This window comes from Nyctereutes procyonoides, unplaced genomic scaffold (assembly GCF_905146905.1).
Source record: "Nyctereutes procyonoides isolate TBG_1078 unplaced genomic scaffold, NYPRO_anot_genome, whole genome shotgun sequence".
Taxonomy (NCBI): Eukaryota; Metazoa; Chordata; class Mammalia; order Carnivora; family Canidae; genus Nyctereutes; species Nyctereutes procyonoides.
In genome coordinates, this window is record NW_026575126.1 from 57828047 (window position 1) to 57845521 (window position 17475).

The window sequence follows — 17475 nt, forward strand, 5'->3', positions numbered from 1 at the left end:
AAGAAAGCAAAGAGCAAAAGTGCCATCCAGTGGGATACCAGTGAGGATGAGGGATACACAGTCCCACAGGGAAACTTGGGGCGATACTGTGGGGAATATCTCAGGGCTTTTCCAATCAAGGGATGAAAGAGCTGGAGTACTTACACACTTGTATCCATCAGCCATTGATTGTTAGATGTTCCTGGCAGTTGGGGGGGAGGGTGTTAACTCTAAGCCACTTCTTTTTTTTTTTTTTAAGATTTTATTTATTTATTCATGAGAGACACAGAAAGACAGACAGACAGACAGACAGACACAGGCAGAGGGAGAAGCAGGCTCCATGCAGGGAGCCTGATGTGGGACTTGATCCCAGGACTTGAAGATCACGCCCTGGGCCAGGGGCAGGTGCTAAACTGCTGAGCCACCCAGGGATCCCCCCCTTTTTTAAAAAGATTTTATGTATTTATTCATGAGAGACACAGAGAGAGAGAGAGAGAGAGAGAAAGAGAAAGCCACTTCTAATATACATCTGCATGGGCCAAGTGGGCTCCAGCAGCCAGGGAACACCTGGAAGGAAGAGCCCGAGCCACAGGTGCTGGCAGCTGCAGTCTGTCAAGTTGGCATTCATGGGCACACTGATGAGAGGGTACAGGTTGAGCATCCATGGCATGTGCTGCAGCCTTGTTCATCAAAGTGTGTCCGTGGACCAGCATCCGTTAGCATCACTTGAGAGCTTTACTGGAAATGTACAATCTCAGGTACCACCCCAGCCCTATGAAATCATAATCTGATTTTAAAATATCCCTAGGTGATAAATAGACACATCGAAGTTTGGGAAGCACTTGACTACAGGATTTTTTCCAAATATAGTCATTCATTCAACAGACCTTTATGAAGAATCTTGACAGTGCCAGGCACCCTGCTAGGTACTGAGGAGTCAGAGATAGAGAAGTCCCAGATGGGGCCTTTGAAGGCACTTAAATACTGTGCAGTTGGTCTGTTGTTAAGGTAGGTACACTCAGTCCGGGGAGGTCCTCTCTGGGGCACACAACTCTACTCAGCTTATGTGAGAGGAGCTGTCTAAGCTGAGTCCATAAGGATTGGGAGGACTTACCCAGGTGAAGAAACCAGAAGAACATGTAGGGATGAGGAAATAACATGTACCAGGAGTTGGAGGCCAGAAAGAGAGCATCCAGCCATTTTGGCGCTTCCAGTAGAGGCAGATACCACTTCATTCAGGGGACATATTCTTTGAGATGGGATGGAGGTGGGAGCTAACTGCATTGGTATCCCATAGGGTCCATAGAGCATAGTGTTTATGGATTGTGTTCTGGGCATCCTTTTCTGTCCATCACTTTTATACCCCCTTAAAGTTCCCTAAACCGGGCAGCCCAGGTGGCTCAGCGGTTCAGCGCCACCTTCGGCCCAGGGTATGATCCTGGAGTCCTAGGATCGAGTCCCGCATCCGGCTCCCTGCATGGAGCCTGCTTCTCCCTCTGCCTGTGTCTCTGCCTCTCTCTGTGTGTGTCTCTCATGAATAAATAAATAAAATTTAAAAATAAAGTTCCCTAAACCTTGACATGACATGACTATAGCTGTTCTTCATCTCATCACACTCTCTGGGACACAATGATGAGACTAAAGACTTCCATCAGTCTTTCCATCAATCCTCAAGAGCTGGCTGGTCTTTACCCTCTGATTGTTTCCTTTGAGACGTCTTCACTTTAACCTTCCCTTCTTGAGAAGTTCTTCTCCAACCTTTAGGATCGTGTTAACCTTTTCAGGTAAAGGAATAATGGTAACATCAGATAGACTGGGTTTGTAATCCAGACTCCATTCTTGGTTTGAACTTGGACAAGTTGCCTAACCTTTCTGCAATACAGTTCCATCATCTTTTTTTTTTCCATCATCTTTTTAAAAAGATTTTATTTATTCATGACAGACACAGAGAAAGGCAGAGGGAGAAGCAGGCTCCCCACGGGGAGCCCAATGCAGGACTCGATCCCAGGACCCCAGGATCATACCCTGAGCCAAAGGCAAATGCTCAACCACTGGGCCACCCAGGTGCCCTCCAGTTCCAGCATTTGTAAGTAAGGCTATGGTAGATATTACTAACACTCAGGTATTGTTTCTGCTTTCTCCTTCTGGTACACTTCAAGCCCCCTTGAATGGGTGTGGTCCCATGACTTGTTTGGACCCCTGAAAAATGGCACAGGCAAGTTCTGTGCTGAAGATGCAAAGAACCAGTATGTGATTCTCCATCCTCTACTCTCTTACGGCAGCACCGCTGGAGCTTCATATTAAAGTAGTGGCTTCATTAGATGGGGGAATCATCTGTCACCCCGGGGTCCTACACGCTGACTTCATGACACAGCCCACTCCCATCCCCCCCCCACGCATTGCCAGTTGTATTGTGCGTGTTGTGAGAATCGTAAGTAAACCTTGTCTGTTTTAAGACATTGAGTTGTGGGAATTGGTCATCACAAAGCAGACGCTGGCCTATTCTGATACATTTATTGTATTGTAAGGATTTAATGAGATACGCCTTCACGCAGTGCCTGGCACAAAGAAAATACTCAATAAACAGCGGCGACTATTAATGCTCTTCAAGGCCAACGTGAAGTGACATAGATTCAATGATGCTGTGCTTCATCTCCTTCTGTTTCCTTGTCTGACATAATTAGCTGCCCCTCCTCTGCCCTCTGACAGCGCCTTCCACATACCTCTGCACACCTAGAACTGCGGCAATTTATGCGTTAGTGTCTCTCCCACACCGGCTCTTAGAATCTCCAACAATGGAATGATGTCTTTTTTATTCCTGCCATTTTCCCCCATATCAGGGCATGGCACACGGCACTAGAGTGGGTGTTTAGAGAAAAACATATCATATGAAGTTGAGTGAACTGCATTAGCTTGACTATCTCTATAGCTAGGGCAGCTACCATGAGCCTTGTACTTATTTTTCCGCCTTCCAGACCTTTATTTCATTCTGTTAATTACATTCTATCCAATACGTCTCAAATACTGAGTATTCAGGGCTGTGCAGCCCGGCGGTCAGCAGACTTTTTCCATAAAGAGCCAGGGAGTAAATATTTTAGACTTTACAGATTAAGTTCTCTGTCATACTACTCAGCTCTGCTTTTGTAAAGTCGAATTGGCCAGAGAAGACATATGAGTGGAGGGATGTTGCTCTGTTTTAATAAAACTGTATTTATAAAAGCAGGAGATGGACCAGACTTGGCCTGTGGACAGTATTTGGCTGATTTTTTTTTTTAAATCTAGACAGACGGGCTGGGACACCTGGGTGGCTCAATGGTTGAACGTCTGCCTTCAGCTCAGAGCATGATCCCAGGGTCCTGGGATCGAGTGTCGCACCGGACTCCCTGCATGGAGCCTGCTTTTTCCTCTGTCTATGTCTCTGCTTCTCTCTGGGTGTCTCTCATGAGTAAATAAATCTTAAAAATCTTAAAAAAAAAAAAAAAGAGAGAGAGAGGCTTGCACTCTTATATTCTAGTACAGGGAAGGTTGTTTTTTTTTTTTAAAGACAGTAAAGCAGTAAATACAGGCAATAATTTCACATGTGACAGGTGCCCTGAATAAGAAATAACATAATAATTTGATGGTTGGTGGGGGTGAAGTTACAGGGCTACTTTATTTGAACTGTGAAGTCAGGATGGCCCTCTCTGAGGGAGATAGCTTGTGAAATAAACTTGAAATAGCCTTGTGGGATCTGGGGGGAGGAGGATCACAGGATGACAGAGGAGTGGCAGGTGCAAAGGTCCTGCGACAGGAAGGGCAAAGTATGTTGATGAACAGCAAGAGGATCAGTAGCTCTTGGTGAGATGGCCTCCAAATCTGGACTTTGCCCTGATGGTCTAATTTCCCTAGCTTTAGCTTTATTCCTTTGTTCCTGGCCAGATCTCCCAGGGGCTAGCTCCTATAATGCCTGGTCCTCCTAAGAATTTTCTTCCTTCAGATGTCTGTGAGTGGTTATTATACCTCCCCTTGGGCTCTGCTTATCCACTCTAAACAGACGTAATTTGCTTAATCCGTCTCTGATATCTCAGTGCCTCCAGCCCTGTGGGCTTTCTGTGGAGACTTCGGAGGCTTTGTCTTTCTCAAGCATCAGGACCCCTCAGAAGTAACCAGAACCCACTTTCCCTAAGCCCTTTTTCAATCTCTTCTTCTCTTTCTGAAGCCACTCTCAGAGCTCACACCCCAGTTAACCTCCCATTTCTTATTCTTGCAAGATTATAGGGATTGAGGCATTAAATGCTCCCCCGTCTAAAGAGCCATCATGCTTCCATCACACCTGTGTCTTCCGAGATCTTTATCCTGCCAACCAGAGGCTGGAGTTTCTTAGTTTCCTTTGTGCTTTGTAAATCCCTAGAGTGCCAGGATGCTAATGACTTTGTGATGCTCCCCGCTCTGCCACCAGACCCTGCTTCAGGCTGCTGCTGTCATCCACCAGTGGCTCACCCAGAGGCGGGAAGGGGGGGGGTGGGACGCAGCATGTGGCCTTCCAGATAGGAGTCTTTGATGAAATGTGTCTCCCCTGGCTTCTCTCTCATCCAGCATTCTGGAGCCTTTCAGAAGAGAGCTTGAGGGAGTGAACGAGGCTGAGGGTTTTGGTCCAGAAAACTTAGACTCAAATTCTGACTCCTCGCCACTGACCCTATCATTTGGGGTCAAGGTAGCTCACCCCCTTTCTGGAAACCTCAGTGATGTTATCTCTAAGGTGAACACCATATCAACAAAAGCCAGCTCACACTGGGCAGCCCAGGTGGCTCAGCCGTTTAGCGCCACCTTCAGCCCAGAGCGTGGTCCTGGGGACCTGGGATCAAGTCCCATGTCTGGCTCTCTGCATGGAGCCTGCTTATCCCTCTGCCTGTGTCTGCCTCTCTCTCTCTCTCTCTCTCTGTGTCCCTCATGAACAAATAAATAAAATCTTTAAAAAAAAAATCCAGCTCACAGGATTGTGTGGAAACTTAGTAAAATAGCACACATGAACATGAATTTGTAAATTTATTCATTCTGTACATCTTAATGGAATATCTCATACATACCAGGCCCCGTATGAGGACCCAGAGATCCAGTAGTGCCATAGATGCTTCATACCCATGAACAGTTTGGGCACAGCCACTGATGTCCCATTCTTTTGGGGACCTCCACTCTTGGCAGGAAGGATAACAATACCCTGCCATTTCTTGGATTTATTTTAACCACATGTGGTGCTAGTACATGAATGGTCCCAGTCAGTCCTTAGGAAAAATGCATGTATTAGTCCTAGTTTCTACATTAGAAAAATTGAGGTTAAAAGAAGCTATCGGGCTCCCTGGATGATTCATTTGGTTAGCCATTTGGCTTTTGATTTCTGCTCAGGTCCTAATCTCAGGATTGTGGGACTGAGCTCCACATCGGGCTCCACGCTCAGCATGGAGTCTGCTCGTCCGTCTCCCTCTGCTACCCCCTATCCACTCCTCTCTCTCTCCCTCTCTCTCTCTCTCTCTCTCTCTCTCTCAAATAAATAAATAAAATCTTTAAAAAGCAAACAAAAAAAGAAACTCTGGAACTTGCCTAAGGTGACAGATAATAGAAGCACACTTAGGATTTGAGTCCGGAGCATTCTGTCTCTAAAACCAGTACCCTGGGGATTCCTGGGTGGCGCAGCAGTTTGGCGCCTGCCTTTGGCCCAGGGCGCGATCCTGGAGACCCGGGATCGAATCCCACATCGGGCTCCCGGTGCTTGGAGCCTGCTTCTCCCTCTACCTATGTCTCTACCTCTCTCTCTCTCTCTCTCTCTCTGTGACTATCATAAAAAAATTAAAAAAAATTAAAAAAAAAATAAAACCAGTACCCTTAACCAAAGAGATCTGCTCCTTCATTCAAGTGAGAAGAATGCTGGAATTCTTAGATGCTGTAATCTCTAGCTTTTTGTACAGGTTAGGAAGAGAGTTTATTCCAAAGAAAACCTTGGAAGACATGGTTTGAGCAGCCAGCACTATGTGCGGTTTTTGGCCTTGCTTTCATGGGGTAGGGATAAAATCTGTTTTGAGTGATTCTTGTAATTGTTTGGGGCCTTTAGCTCATGTTCCAGATATATCTGTTTTGTTTTCAGCAAATCTTATATACCATATACTGAGAGATCCGTGGGACATCTTTGATTATATGTTCTATGTAATTACATAATACAGAATATTACATATCAACTATAAAGACATTTATTAACATTCTGCAGAGTGTCGCAGAGGCCTCTAAAGGCCACATAAAAATCCGTAGTCTTATTCTCCAAAAAAGCACACTTTATGGATCTATTTAGACAAATAAATACTTTAATTGTGATTTGTAAACCAAGAAGAGGAGAGATTAATTCTGCTTGGAGGGAATCCAGAAAAGTCTCACCAAGGGGGTGGGATTTGGCTTGGGTCTCAGAACCAGCAGGAGATTTCTAGCCACTGGATGTCCAACCCTTTGTTGTCCTCCATTTACAACCATGACCTCCTTGATGTTCTTTGTAACCTTCAGAGATATGTTCTGCAGTAGAGAACCCTGAATCCCAGGGAGATTTCTGTGTGCATCAGCTGAGGAACAGGGGCCCATGTGTTGTGCCTGTCCATCCTCTATGTCCCCCTAAGTGGAGCCCTGGTTCCTTAAGGCAGCCTCCTCTGTGCTCAGTTATTTGAAGGACTCAAGTCCTGCATTAATTGATGGGAAAACCTAATGTAACAGCACAGCAGACAGGTAGCTGGGAGAAGAGTTGATTTAAAGTCAGGCCAGGCCAGGGACGCCTGGGAGACTCAGTTGGTTAAGCGTCTGCCTTCAGCTCAGTAATGATCCCAGTGTCCCAGGATCGAGCCCCACAGCAGGCTCCATGCTCAGCAGGGAAGTCTGCTTCTCCCTCTACCCCTGCCCTTGCTTGTGCTCTCTCTCTCTCTCTCTCTCTCTCTCACTCTCTCTCTCTCGTGCTCTCTCGCTGTCAAATAAATAAATAAATCTTTAAAAAATAAAATGAAGTCAGACCAGTCCAAGTGCACACCTCCGCTTTGCCAGCCACAGGCTTTATAACCACATCACTTCATCTCATTGGCCCTCCATGTTCTCATCTGTAAAATGGATCAACAAAACAGACGGTGCCTGAGCAGTACCTGGAGGTTATCTGAGAGATGCCTTGAACGCGAACTCTCCAATTGATCTCGATACCTGTGTCTTCATTCACTCAGAGCCCCTGCTCAGATGTCACCTGTGCATTGCTGTGTTTATGATGGCGCTTTCCTGCTCTGTCCCTTTCTTTTTTTGTAATAGTCCTTAAAACCACGTGAGTCTTATTACATGGGGCGTGTCAATGCCACAAGGGTAGGGATATTGTGTCTGTTTTCCAAACACCTAGAACGATGCCTAACACTTAGTAGGGCTGCAGGAAATTCTTGCTGAATGAACAAAGCATGGAAAGCCTTTGACCCTTAATAAATACTAATTTCTTTCTTCGCTTTTCTCCCCACTGCTAATCTCTGGTTGTATCTTTCATAAATGCATGTTTTAGGTCTTCCCTCTGTGTTTCCTTTTTTTTTTTTTTAAGATTTCATTTATTTATTTGAGAGAGAGAGAGAGAGAGAGAATGCACAGAGGAAGAGAGAGAAGTAGATTCTTCCCTGAGCAGGGAGCCCGATGTGGGGCTGGATCCCAGGACCCTGAGATCATGACCTGAGCTGCAGGCAGAGCCACCCAGGCTCCCTGCCCCTGTGTTTTCTGATAACCTGACCCTGATTTACTTGGGTCCCCAGCATCTCATGTATTGGCCCAGACGCAGAATAGACGCTGCCCGGATGGCTCCCTTTCTTCCCTTCTGCTCACCTCCCTGCTGTCACTGTGAAGTGAATAATTTCTTCCTCCAGACCACCCTGAGTATGCAGTGAGGTTTATTTTTTTGTGTTTTTTTTTTTTCCAAGCCTTTAATGTGGAGCGTGCTGATTAATTGTTCCTTAAACACTGGGGGTTCCAGTCTCCGCATCTGTTTATTTTGTGACACCTGGAAGAGCCGTGGTAATTAAGAGTGTGCTGGCATCTCCTCCACAAGGTCCTGGTGGGGCTGGAGTTTATGTAATTTGACCATTCAAGTAAGCGGCGGGCACGTTGCTGGCCATGCAGAGTGGGCACCACTGAGCAGCTCTGATGTATTTAGTTACGATGAATAGGATTTCAATCAGCTTGACTTGGTTAGAGCAAGCCCCAGGCTGCACTGGAGAGTAAATAATGAACTGCTGGATCACCGGGGGCCTTTTCTCTCCCATTAAAGGACAGGCTGGTACTGGGATTGGAATTCCAGCAAACCAGGGCTTCCCAGCACCACCACGGGAACACCTGTCATTCTGTTGTGCCAACCCCAAACCCACAACCTGACACCTCTGGCTCCCTCTGCCCTGACACCGAAGCCCTCCGCAGCCCCTCTGATTTAAAGCCTCTCAGATCCCTTCTCGCCATCATCACCACCCTAGGCCAAGCCAATGACATCCCCTGCTTGAATCCTCGTTGTGGCTTTGACCCTGGCCACCTCCACTTCAATCCATCCCACTCTGGCCCTGCTTCTGACCCAACCATTCTCCCCATAGTAGCCAGAGTGATGATCGAAAAACAAAATCATTCCGATTATACCCCTCCCATGCCCACTGCTTAAAACCCTGCAGTGCTTTCCAATTCCTCTCCAGGTAAGGATGGAATCCTTTGTGAGTGTGGCCTCCTTTGAGGTCCTGGGAGACTCAGCCCTGCCCAGTGCCCCCTGGCCACACCAGCTGCACTGCACGTTCCTCATCCCCTGCACACTTACATTTCATCTTTCGGACCTAGGCCCAGCCTCGGCTCTTCTTCATGGAAGCCTGATGTGTGTCCCCTGGCTGGGTCACATCCCTAAATTGTAGGCTCTCACAGTGCACTGAGCTTCATCTCTGATGCATGCCTAACTATTGCAATATAACATTTCTTTTACTTACTGGATTTCTGTCTCTCTCTTTAGACTTTAGGATCCATGAAGGCAGGACCCAATTCATTCTTGCTCATATTTTACCTCCATTATCTATTATCAGGGAAGAACCACCCCTCACAAAGGTCAGCAAGAAGTAATCTGACAGTCAGACTTCATGGACCAGAGAGGGACAGTTTATGATTCATAGCACAGCAAAGGTGGGGGAACGTCAAGATAGTTATGCTGGGTCCCCTTGATCCCGTGAGTGATGTGATGGCCTAGGCTGCCCAGGCTGTGACCTCTCTGAGGAACCGAGGCCTGAAGGCCCAGCCCCTTTTGAAGAAAGCATCAACAAGACTGTCCCCTCCCCTGGGAACAAGTGGGTACATGGTAGCCACACTGTGGTTGCCTTGACTACTTAGTCGCCAGGGTGACCAGCTGTAGACAGGGCTCAGTAGCCGAGCAACATCGGGTAAGTCTTATGGTTTGGCACACTCAGCAAGAACGTGAGGTTACTCTGGGCCCATGGTGGCCTGCTTCTCCCAGCAGCTGCTCAAGTGCTTATCACCAGCGTGGTGTCAACGGGAGATGTCTGCACTGCGTGAACAGACCTTCCCTGGCTTGGCAGTGCCCAAGGAGTCTTCAGCTGTGTGGCACTGAGCAAGTGACTAACTTTCTTTGCATCACAACTTCTGCATTAGTTGCGATGATCACTGCATCCGGGTATAATATAGGATAAATGGTTGTAGCTATAATAGTGATAAAGTCATAGCAAGAGTAGTAATGTCTATCTCACTGAGTTAGTGTGAGGGTGACACGAGTTAATCCATGGAAAGTATTTAGCACAGTTCCTGGCACACAGTAAATGCTCAATAAAAGCTAGCTAATAGTGGTAGCTATTGGATGTGCTTAGCTGTTGGTCGGCCAGTGTTGGCAGTTGGTTGTGATGTTTGGTTGACTGTGGTGGTCACTGATTAGCTGTGGTTGTGGGTGATGGGCTGCCATGGTCGCTTGTGGTATTGTCTAGTTGTGGTTGGTTGGTTGAGCAGATGGGTGACAAGGGTGATGGCTGGTTTTGTGTGATTGGCTGCTGTGATTGGTTGGCTGCAATGCTGTGTGGTTAGTTGCCGTGATGGTTGATCACTGTGTTGATTGTCTGCTTGTATTGGTTGGTTGGTTATGGTAGTTGTTTGTATTGCTTGCCTGGTTGTGGTTGTGGGTGGTTGGCTGTGGAGTGACAGGTTGGTTGATGAGCTCACACAACTCTGATCAAAGGTACGCTTCCTTCCAAACATGTCCCTTGCAGTTATGCTCAGTGATTGGACAGGGAGGAGCTTGTGCTACTGCATGGTTGCTGAGAGGTCGCACGTTGCAAACCGACACCTCTGATGAGCTTCAGCTCAGATGGTGTAAATCACAGCCCATTTTAACTATGCTTGGCATTGGAGTAAGTACATCAGGGCTCTTCTGATTAACAGTCACGTGAGCCTCTCACTTTCTGTCCCAGATGCTCTGGGGAAAGACGGCCTTTCTCTTTGGGGCCTCTACAAGGATCACCAGGGTGACTTTTCCTTGGGTCACATAAGCCGTGTGTTAAGTCAGACCACCTGAAACATACCCTGCAAGTTCCACAAAACCCATGCAGCCATTTTCTTCTGCTGTAGAACCAACCAAAAAGCAGAAGCCTCGTTGTCTGTCGATGAAAGGCTGCCCAGATGACATGTCTCCTGTTGTTTGTTGCCTGTGGAGTTGCTCCGGGGTTCCTGCAGGCATGTCGTGTCTGTGGGGTGTGTGTGTGTGTGTGTGTGTGTGTGTGTGCATGTGTGTGTATATGTGGAGGGGGGCAGGTGCACACACACGCATGCGTGCACATGCCCAGAGGCTGGAGTTTGGCTGGGCAGGTGTAACCTGGCAGTCCCAGCCCCACTGTTCTCCTGGAAAGCCTGTCACTAGAGCCCCTCAGCCTCTCCCAGAGGAGCTGAATATGAGGAAGCAACCTGACCACCCCAAGAAATGAGAATGGGATCACCGGTGTCCCCGGCCTATGAAGCCAGAAGGTGGCAGGAAGGGCCGCTGAGAAGACAGCAGGCCGTGACCTGACAACACCAAAAGGGGTATATCCAGCCTGACTCCTGCAGTCTGTTCTCAGGCCCCATAGATGAGGAGAGTTTCATGCGGGAGCTAGAGGTTAGGGTATGTCTGGGAAAAGAGATAACGTGCAAAGGTGCAAAGTGATGCTGCAGAAGGCATCTCTGCAGAGCGGAGGAGACAGACAAGGACACTGGGGTAAAGAGAAAGGAGTGTCCCACACGCCGAGCGCTCCCTCTGTCCCAGGCATCGGTCCACTGGCTTTGACACACATGGCTGTGTTTAATCCTAGAGACACTGTTCCGAGAACACGCACACCCTGCATCTGCCTTTTGCAGACTCTGTGCCCTGAGGCTGCTTGTTTTGTCCTTCTTAGCTTTAATTTCCACATCCACAGAACTGGAACACTCACACTATGAAATGGGGTAGCATACACAGGATTGCTAGGTTGAGTCCTGGCTCTTCAAATTCTTGGGCTGTCCAACGGGTGGCATGTCACTTAACCTCTCTGTGCTTTAATCTTCTCCTATAGACAAATAGCACCAACCTACCGCCTAGGGCCCTGTGAACCATGTGAGGAAATGGTAAGAAAACACCTGGCTTCATACCAGGCTTCTAGTAAACAGCGCATTTCCACTCTCATCATTCTTCCTAATTATTACTTAATAATTTGGTAATAGGTTTCTTGTGAATATATATGCATGACACATATATCTAGCTATTAAGTGTCCACTTTATGAACACTTAATAAATCCATTTCTTTTTATTCCCTTGCCCCTAATTTTCACGACTTGACCGTGGGCAATTTTACAGAAAGTGGAACTGGGACTCAGAGTAGTTGAGACACTTCCCCAAGATCACATAGCCGAAGCGAGGACTGGAATGGGATCCATTTGGAGGGCCAGTGTTCTCCTTGAAAGGAAGAGCTGAGGAATTCATAGGAAATCTTCTGACATTAGGATGTTTGGGATCCTCTTGTCTACCCCAAGGTATCAGTAATCGTTGAGCCGTGTCCATGGTGGCCAGGATTCCCCAAGGTGCATGGGCCAATAAACATTGGGATGGTTGTAGGCAAAGCGTTTGGGGCTCTTCCCAGGGAACCGTCCATTCCTTTCTCTGCAGAGGAACATGGAAAGGGCGCATCTCATCTCCCCCACAAATAGGATTGTCCAGGACCAATGAGATCCAAAGGACTGAACTCATAAATGCAACTGGATTCATAAAGGTGACCTAAGAATCCTGCAGTGCCACACAACAGTTCTCCCCAGGGAGACCTGGTCAAAGGGTGGGGGGGAGGTATGCAGGAGATTTATACCACCATCCAAAGGCACATGATCCTAAATCATAAGAGATTTTAATTTGGAAGTTGCCGCACCTCCAACAATAACAAAGAAGAATGAGTAAAACTGAATTATAGGAAGAAGTGGCATGATGCCAGAGAGAGCTGGAAAGCCCTTTGCCTCCCTGGTCCCCTTCACCCTGACAACCACCAGAGAAGACGTGTGACAAGTCCACGGTGGGGTTGTGAGGTCATGGAATCGAGCCTCACTTCCTGGGCTAGGTCTGAAGTCAGCAACGACTCTCACCAAGCATACAGAACCAACAGTGCCCTTGAGAATGCCTTAAGCTACCCATCCACTTCAGTCTGTGCGGTCTTACTTCTACAACCCCATAACATTTTTCCTAGGCACACTCAAGTTTGGGAACCTTTAAGTGAGGCTGAAATAAAGAAGTAAAACCAATGTCTCTGCAGTGTTGCGGACATCTAAACCATTCCGCCTTCTAGATGATTAACCCATCCCTAATAAAGATGAGGAATGGACAGGAAATGGCAAAGCATTTTCCATCACTTGTGATGTTTGCCTTGATCTATGGTTATACTAAGCCTCTGTATCTTTGCTGCAAGCTCTCAGGTGTGTTGCTAGATGGATTAATCAACAGATATATAGAAAGCATCTAGCACAGGATCTGGTACGTAATGGATATTCAATGAATCTTTGTTGGATATAAATCATGCCTGATTAGATCCATGTGCCTACTGTCTTTTCTTCAAGTAGCAGAGACCTGGGCCAGCTGCTTCCTGCTTTTCCAAGGTTCTCTTTGTTATTATGGCCTGTCTTCCTTGTCCTTGGGCATTGTTTTCCTGACACTTGGATATACTGTGGTGTCCAGGCCTCCTTCTTCTTCTGCTGGGGACCTGCCGGCAAATAGCAAATTGAAGGAGGATGCTGTGAGCCTCAGCCATAGATCCAGACAGAAGGTACCCTGTCCTGGAGGCATGCCAAAGTGAAGTTAGTCCTGGAACGTTCAGGTTGCCATTCAAAAGGCTAAGAATCCTAGACACCAGCCCTGTAATATCACGAACATGTAGGGAGGATGAAGAGGGAAATTGGCATTTGTGAAGTGTCCATCGTGTGCCCAAAAATTTCACCCAGAGAAAATTCAAACCAAGGACTCCAAATACAAGTGGAGTCCAGGAAGCAAAAATTTCAAGAAGGCATTTTTTCAAGAAACATTAATTGAGTGCCGCCATGTGGCAAGTCCTGCTCTAGATGCGGGGATACAGCCATGAACCAATAGAATGAAAACCCCCACCCTCATGGGGGTTTAAATGCTACTGGAGGATTACATTATAGAACTAGAAATGGTAGAGCAGTAAGAGATAGGAGGTTTTTTTTTTAAGATTTTATTCATTAGAGAAAGCATGAGGGAGCACAAGTGGGGGAAGGGCAGACAGAGAGGGAGAAGCAGACTTCCCACTGAGTGGGAAACCCACCCTGGGCGGGGCTCCATCCCAGGACCCTGAGATCATGACCTGAGCCCAAGGCAGATGCTTGACCAGTGGAGCCACCAGGAGCTCCTGAGATGGTAGGAGGTTTTGGATGCAATCTGGAAACGCCGAGCCGAGGTCCTTGGTGATCATTTTCATGCTCTGAGCATATTGTGTGGGGCAACTTGGATCCTCTCAAAGGAACCAGAATAGGGTGAGCACAGCAGATGGTATTCTGGGACTTCTAGAACGCTCCTCCTGAGGTACTGTTCCAGGGTCTGTCTTTGTCCCTCCCTGACCCTATTCATGGCTTCATTTCTCTCAGCAGAAAATATGTGGCAAAGCATTGGTCATAATGAGTTTCTCCACAGGACAGTTCCCAGCTCTGTTTGGCTTACACTGAGAGGCAATGTGTATTTGATTATGCAGGAATCATGAGAATGTCACTAAGAGACCTGCCACAGCTAAGCAATCTGGCTCTCACTGCTGCATGTCCAGCCACCACTGGCCTGGTGCCTCAGATCGGATGAGTTCATCACATCTGGCCAGGTAGAGGCTCTAGGTATTGGCTCTAGATCCTGCCATGGGAATATTGTCTTAATATATTAGCTTAGGTTTTCCAGAGAAATAGAACCAATAGAAGATTACCTGTGTGTGTGTGTGTGTGTGTGTGTGTGTGTGTGTGTGTGACAGAGACAGACTGAAGGAGAGCATAGCAAAAGGAGGGAGGAAGAGAGATATTTATTATAAGGAATTGTCTCATGCCATTATGAAGGCTGAGAAGTCCCAGTCTGTGCGGTAAGATGGAAACTCAGGAGAGGCACTTGATGGAAGTTCTAGTCTAAGTCTAGAAGTCCAAGAACCAGGAAGATGAACAGTATAAATTCCAATCTGAAGCCAAGTCCAAAGTCACAAGAAGACCAGTGTTCCAGCTTGAAGATGGTCAGGGGGAGAGAGAAAGAGTGCTTTCTCACTTAGCATTTTTGTTCTATTCAGACCTTCTAGTCTTCAAACACAACACACTGGGTAGAACAATCTGCTTAAATTTATTCAAATTACATCACATCCAAAAATACCTTTTCTGACACACCTGGAAATAATGTGTAACCAAATACTTGTGGCCTAATTGAGTTGACATCATAGAATTAAGCATCACACTTATATACCTTAGGATCACTAGGATATATGATACTTGGTGCATGGCAGGTGCTCAGTAAATGTTTATTGGATGGATGGGTGGATGGATAGATGGATGGATGGAGGGTGGATGGATGTGTGGATGATCATGATAGACATATGGAAGTTTGGGTGTGTGGATGATGATAGGTGGGGAGACGGACTGATTGATGGGTAAAGAAGAAAGAGTTTGATAGTGGTGAAATAACTTGGCTCAGGTCAAACATGTGGTATATAGCAGAGCTAGGCTTTGAACCTGGGCGGTTGGACTCCATCCTGGTACTCAAACTGTGAGATGAACTGGAGCAAATGTTGCTCCAGCAGTCAATGGGGGGAGAAAAGAAAAGAAAGCCAACATGCATTCCACATCTGTCATCCTCAGACACTAGTATAAGTGTATTCACACTCATTCATTCATTCATCCAACAGTTGTTCACTGGGGGCCCATGATGGGCCAAGGGGTAGGAACAAAGAAGTGAGCAGGACAGAAAAAACTCCCTGTCCTTAGGGAATTCCAGTGCAGGAGGCAGATAGTACATAAATAAATAAATATATATGAGTCCTTGGTGATAAGAGGAGGAAAGAGAGAGGGAGGGAAGCGTGTAGGGATTAATCTGTAGAGACAAGAAGGGGCTCCTCGAGAAGGAGAAAGTACAAGAACTCTGGAAGCTGGGGACCCCTGGGTGCCTCGGCGGTTTGGCACCTGCCTTAGGCCCAGGGCGTGATCCTGGAGTCCCGGGATTAAGTCCCACGTCAGGCTCCGTGCATGGAGCCAGCTTCTCCCTCTGCCTTTGTCTCCTCTCTCTCTCTCTCTCTCTCTCTCTCTCTCTCTCTCTCTCTCTCTCTCTGTCTCTCATGAATAAATAAATAAAATCTTAAAAAAAAAAAAACCTCTGGAAGCCAAGTGGACACTGGGCAGAAGGATGTTCCCGTCTAGCACAGAATCCCATTTTCAGAACAGTGGTGCCTGAAAGACATTATTATTTCCGGTCTTATGAATGAAAAAGTATGATTATTTAATGTTGGGCACCTCCTTCAAGGTCATAGAGTGGTGGCATATTTAGAACACATCTGTATACCCTCAACTCCAAATGCTACAAGGCGGGGGTCTCTCCGATCCTCCAGATCCGTGCTCATGGGCAGGTGCCTTCTCAGTTCCCTGAGGCTTCTAAAGGTGACGTCGTTGCCCTAGATTTTTAGGACCGCAGGGCTCATGACAATAGTCTGAGGCACTCATTGGCACCCTCCTTTACACCTGCTCCCAATCCGTGGAGCAGTGATACAATAACGAGAAAACTCTTCCACTCTGATTTATGAAAATTAGTCCCATCGCATTATTTTCATGCCTCGTAAATCTCCCCCGACCGAACTGGAATCATTAGCACAGGCCTAAAAGAAATTTACTGGAACTGCCACCTGGCATCATAGAGAGCCTTGTTCTTCCTCTAACTCCTTCATCACTGTTTTCATTAGTATCATATTATCTCGTGCGATCCTCTTAATAGTCTTAATGGTCTTTCGAGGTAGTTAAGGAAGCCATTATCATCCCCATTTTGCAGATGGGGCAATGGCAGCTTTCTCGCCCAGCCAGGGCTGAAGGTAGGAGACGAGGGCTGGGGCCTAGTGGTCTTCCAGTTTAGAAATGGAACTGCCATCTGCCTGGTTACCAGCGCCTGAAGCTTGGGAGTCATCCTGGCTGTCACCACGTCCCTCACTGCTCGTTTCCAGTCTGTCAGCAGACCCTGTTTACCCCAATATGTATCTCCAACCCCGCCCCTACTCATCCTCATCTCTACTTGCACTCACCAGGCCAAGCTACCATCTTGCTGCGTAAGCAGCCCCCTTGCTTCCATTGGCCCGTCCGTCCCTGACACAGGAGCTTAAGTGGACTCCTGGAGACTTGACACCCCCACCATCCCTCCACTTTCATGGATTTCTAGTGAAATCCAAACACCTGGGCCCTGCCTCCCCTCTTCTGTAGCCTCTTGTCAGAACCCTTGCTGGTTATACATGGCCAATAGGCTATTTTTTATGTCCTTGGCTCAGGACCCCAAACACATACTAGTCCTCATACCTAGGACACTGCTGGCTCAGGCTTTTCTTGGGATTAGCTTTCTCTTCCTTTGCATCTCAGCTTAAAAGTCTGACATCTGAGTATGGGTGTTTCCCGGCCATCTCCCACATTAAAGCCTATAAGTTATCAATCCTACCTTTTGTAATGTGTTCATGGTCTGTACCACTGTGTCTGTGTTGCCTCTGGAGAGTAGCTTCCATGGGGGCAGAGAACTGGTCTTCTGTCCCAATGTGTGGGACCCAGGAGGTGCTCAATAAACACTTGCAGAGTAGGTGAGTGAACTTAAACAAACAGGTTGGAATGAAACATTATGCTGGTTAAATATATTAGTAATCTGTATATTCCTCTATCTTCCATATGATTCCTATTAATTTTCTTGATACTTTTTGCAGATAGAAGATAGATAAGATAGATAGGTAGATAGATTAGATG

The 17475-nt window shown here is 46.9% G+C and overlaps 1 protein-coding gene across 1 annotated transcript in view; it reads left to right on the top strand.

Annotated features, from left to right (window-relative positions):
- Nucleotides 1-17475, top strand: part of HS3ST4 (heparan sulfate-glucosamine 3-sulfotransferase 4) — a 400999-nt gene that overhangs the window by 355680 nt on the left and 27844 nt on the right. The window lies entirely within an intron of this gene.